The 4,806-nt window shown below is 38.0% G+C and overlaps 1 long non-coding RNA gene across 1 annotated transcript; it reads right to left on the reverse strand.

Moving 5' to 3' along the window:
* Positions 1–1,821: 1,821 nt before the first annotated feature.
* On the reverse strand, positions 1,822–2,836 carry LOC147155439 (uncharacterized). The gene is made up of 2 exons (XR_015092334.1): positions 2,612–2,836; positions 1,822–2,531 (listed from the first exon to the last, which is right to left on the reverse strand). It is a non-coding gene; the product is annotated as an uncharacterized LOC147155439 (long non-coding RNA).
* Positions 2,837–4,806: the final 1,970 nt, after the last annotated feature.

The following is a 4,806-nucleotide window of genomic DNA, read 5'->3' on the forward strand; positions in this document are numbered from 1 at the left end:
TGTATGTGTGCCCTGAGGAAACTGTGGAGACAACATGCGCACAGTCACTGTTTGCGCATCTTGAAGAACTCATCACTATTATAAAAGAAAACATTTACTTTAGCAAAGGAAATGGACAAGTTATAGTATTTAATAATAAACCATAATCAGCAAAAAAAACACAGTAATAGTCACACGCTACAAATTTGGAAAAGAATCAAATAAAAAAAAATTGTGACTGAAAAGTCCTGGCTGTACCTAATCAATTGGCCAAGATGGCCGCTGCCCCGGGTGGGCGGAGGGGAGAGAATCCTTAGTGTACCTAATTATTTGGCCAAGATGGCCGCCGCCCTGGGTGGGCGGAGTGGCGAGAATCCAAGGTGTACCTAATTAATTGGCCAAGATGGCCGCCGCCCTGGGTGGGCGGAGTGGCAAGAATCCAGGGTGTACCTAATGAATTGACCAGAATCCTGGGTGTACCTAATCAATTGGCCAAGATAGTAAAAAAGAAACCAAACCGAAGTAAATCGCGCATTTAGCTAGCGCTGCATTAGTGACGTCACCGGCAAGCGCGAAGGCGCTTCTATCAATTTTATTATTTCTTTAATCTTCAAGTATCTTGCTTTTATATTCTTAGGTTTATTCACGTTTTTACAATTTCCGTCCATTCATTTGTATATTTCAATAACATATTTAATCATTTCTTTCCAATGTTTTACCGTCAAATTTTTTTATCATATAACTTTATTGAACAAATGTCAATGGACAATTTCCAGCCAATCCTGTAGCGTGACATCATCTGTAGGCGACCCCGATACAATCTAGCAGACCGATCACATCCGGTACCGACACCAAACCATGTCTCGAGTCACAGGACACTGTCAGTGCTGATCCACACCACTTTAGGTGAGGATGGCGGCTGCCATACAGATTCGTGTCCAAACCCCCGAACTATCCCTTTAAAGTACATTTCAATTCAGCTATAATTGAGTACATACATACTACAAGACTTATATAGCTTAACAGAAAAAAAGTTACAAACATCTACTGAGAGTTGTTTTATTTTTCGCATTGAGCAGAAGCTTCATTATTTATTTATTTACAGCGCGGTTAGACCCGTGCTGCTCGCAACCCAGACCTACGTGCCCCTAGCGCTTGCCAGCCCTTGTTAAAGTATAACAAAACGTGTGACTTCATTGTTTACATGATTAGCGGATAGCATCAATACAATGTCTGCCTTGCTGAGTTGGAGTCTTCAGGAAGGGGGGTTTAGTAAAATTCTGAGCTAGATACAAATTCCGACATATTCTGTGTACCTTACACGCATCAGTAGTTGTAGCAGAAGCAGTACACCGGTCACCGGAGATTTTTGCAGTGGCGAAAGTGGATGGGAAGGATCGTGGTCTTTATGAAAGTGTGGGATACATGTTCCTCGTACCCTCAGAGCCAACTTTATGGCGAACAACTTCCTGACAGAAGGTGGAGCGGTGAGCGACCTGGCTTCGAATGAGAGCGCGTCATCCAAGATCATAATCATTTGTTTTATGCAAATTATGTTGCTGAATTTTAGTCTTGCAAGGCAACAAAATTACTTTCACAAACAAAGGAAAAGCAAATCATAATATATATATATATATATTTTTTTTTTTAAACTATAAATAAATAGATAAAGGGGCACTTTGGGCCAATAACCCCGCCAAGCTCCTTTAGCCATGTTGTGGCTACATTCACCATCGAAACTAAACAAAACATCAAGTAAAATTATAATAAAAATATAAATTTGTTGGGGAAAAATATATATAAACATTTTTTTCAGGTAATACCACATGATGTCCAAATACATACATGTTGCTAAAAAGTTATTTATTTATTTATTTTACATAGTTGTGAGACAAACCTGATAGATGCTTCCATGGGTTCTTGGTTGTCTTGTGGATGATACAAACTCCTGTCTTTAAATGTATTTCAAAATAAAAGTCCCACATTGGCTATTTCTTTTTGGTTGCACCACATGATAATTCAATGGGCCTCGTCTGACAAATGCATCTCTCAATGGCCCATGTATTAAAAAAAAAAAATAGCCTTCAACATAAAGGGTTTAAATAATCAAAGAATAACCTCATACCCTCGTACATAAAAAAGACAGTTCAAGGTCAAGGATGGCACAAATTGGATTCACAGCAAACCAAAATTAAGTGCAAAAACTTATTTGTCCAGAAAAATCAACTCACTCAAAATATGAATAATATTCTGGTACTATGTTTGTCCTGCATGTCATTCCAGATCTGAAAAAAAGAAGAAGTTTTTCTCATAGCAATATGCCGGTATACTCTTTTATTGTCAGATTTAGTTGAGCATGCCTTTAAGTCCTCCCTATGTGCATGGCAAGCATACGCCACTCTTGATAAACTGGAACACTTGGCATCTCCTCTGTTGCACATGGAGAAGTTAGAACTCCATCAGGCTAAGGCCAGGATCTGCTGTTGGGTTACCGTTGTATTGATCTCAATTTCGCATTCCGGGCATATTCCACTGGTTAAATCAATGAGGAACTGTGAGAGAACAAACATTCATAATAAGAGCAAGAATGTGTACTTCTTTGCTGGGCGCGTCATGTATTGCATGCACTTACTTGTTGGATGATCTCTGTCACGTTAACTCCCAGGGCATGGATAACCTGAGCTTTTATATGCCCGTACACTGTTGGGCAATACGAAGAAACACAACAACTAAATTACTTATTTCTTTACTCTTTAGTTGAACGTGACTTGCTTTAGTCCACAACAAAATTATGCATAATGTCGATGGAAAACTGCTGTTTTTCTCTTTGAGTGGCAATATTATGTCATCAGCCCAATTAAAGTGATATCTAGACTACTACAACCATTAAGTGGAATAACATCGAGACGCTTCTGAGTCTGTTGGTGAGTTTTCACAGCATTTTCTCACAGCGCATGAGTGATAGCAACCATTTGTGCTTTGCTGGCATCTACTGGTGAAGGCACAGCAATGCTAGTTGTTTTTGATGAACAAGTAGAACGGAGGACGGAGTAAGGTAAAGGAGCCTCCCCTACCTGCCTCTGACCGCAAGTCCCTGATAATAATACATGCTAAAATTATAGTTGTAATGTAGCTAGCTAGCCGTAAATTCTTGAAACGATATTATGAATCAACTACAACAAAAGTTTGGCTGCACTGTAACGAATTGACTCTAGAATTTACAAGAAATAAGTGGCAAAAAAGTTGCCAGCTAATTCTTGTAAAATCTCAGTACATTATTGCCTTTTTTACAAGCATTTACTGTATATAAATTAGTTACTGTATTTACTTTTACAGCAATTCACTATAATCTAGTTTACAACCGTTTCCTTTATTCTACATCATTTACTTATTTGATTTAAATACACAAATACAGTATGTCGTAGTAAAATCATCCATTCATTTTCTTAACCACTTATTCGTGCGTAGAGCAAGAATCGATGGGGACGGGTTACTAATAAGCCATGGCTTCTACCCGTCAGCCCTTCTTTCGTATGTCATTGTTACAAATGATATGATGTGATCGATGTAACCTGTAATAATGTGTTCGAAAGGAAAAAATGAATAAAACAAAACAAACAAAAATATATTATGAACCAACTGAAACAGTTATTTGGAAAATTCTGACTCCTTTGGCTGGATGCAGTTGAGTACTTAATGTTTGAGCTTCCCATGTACAATAGATCATTTTCTGGTGTACAATGTGCTAACGACTTAGGTTATGCGATAATGACAACGGTTGTGAGGTAGATATTAGTTAGTGGCAGCCAGATGAACTGCTAATAATCCATCTACTGTAGTAATAACGTAGCCATCCGGCTTCATCTAAGACTTTGAGAGAGACAATAACTGAAGTATTTTGGCTGGGGACAGTGTGCAATTGAGGGTTTGAGCTTCCCTTGTAGATAGCAGTTTTGGTGTACAATGTGCAAAGTGTAGGTTTGGTGACTTACTTGCATCTGAAAAGTAAATAAAAGAGAAAAACATTATTTATTCCATTATACTTGAGGAATATACAGTATTACCTTGTCTATACATGAGTATTTGGAGGGAAAAAAACGACTTAGGTTATGAGATAATGACAACGGTTGTGAGGTAGATATTAGTTAGTGGCAGCCAGATGAACTGCTAATAATCCATCTGTTCACCGTAGTTATAACGTATAGCTAACCTAGGCTCCAGTTAATGGTTAGACTACATCAGATTTCACATTAGACCTTTAGGCATTCGCAAATGGGTGTGTTTAGCTTCCCTTGCAAATCATTATTCTGGTGCGCAATGTGCAAAGAGGTGTGGGAGGTTACCTGGGGCGTTAGTAGCTGAAAAGTAAATAAAAGAGAAAAGCATGTTATTTATTTCATTATACTAAAGGAATGTACAGCATTACTTTGTTTATCTATACATTAGGTGAAAACAAGTGAAAATGTCTTTGGTTATAAGATAATGACAAAGGTTATGAGGTGGATATTAGCTGTTTTTGTTTAATAAATATCTGCCTTGGCCTCAAACTCCTATCTCTGCGTCTGAGTCCTAAATCTGCCACGTCGTGTCATGAACTGCGAGTAATGCATCTACTGTAGTAATAATGTAACTAGGCTTAAACTATTAGTAAATTATGCAACAGCTACAACAGGCTTCATCTAAGACATTGAGAGACAATAATTAAAGTCTTTTGGCTGGGGACAGTGTGCACTTGAGGGTTTGAGCTTCCCTTGTAGATATTGTTCTAGTGTAGAATGTGCAAAGTTTAAGTAACGTAAAATGTATTCAATTTTAGTTTATGAATGT

This window comes from Leptonotus elevatus, chromosome 22, assembly GCF_054856555.1.
Source record: "Leptonotus elevatus isolate MCC_2025b chromosome 22, RoL_Lele_1.0, whole genome shotgun sequence".
Classification (NCBI taxonomy): domain Eukaryota; kingdom Metazoa; phylum Chordata; class Actinopteri; order Syngnathiformes; family Syngnathidae; genus Leptonotus; species Leptonotus elevatus.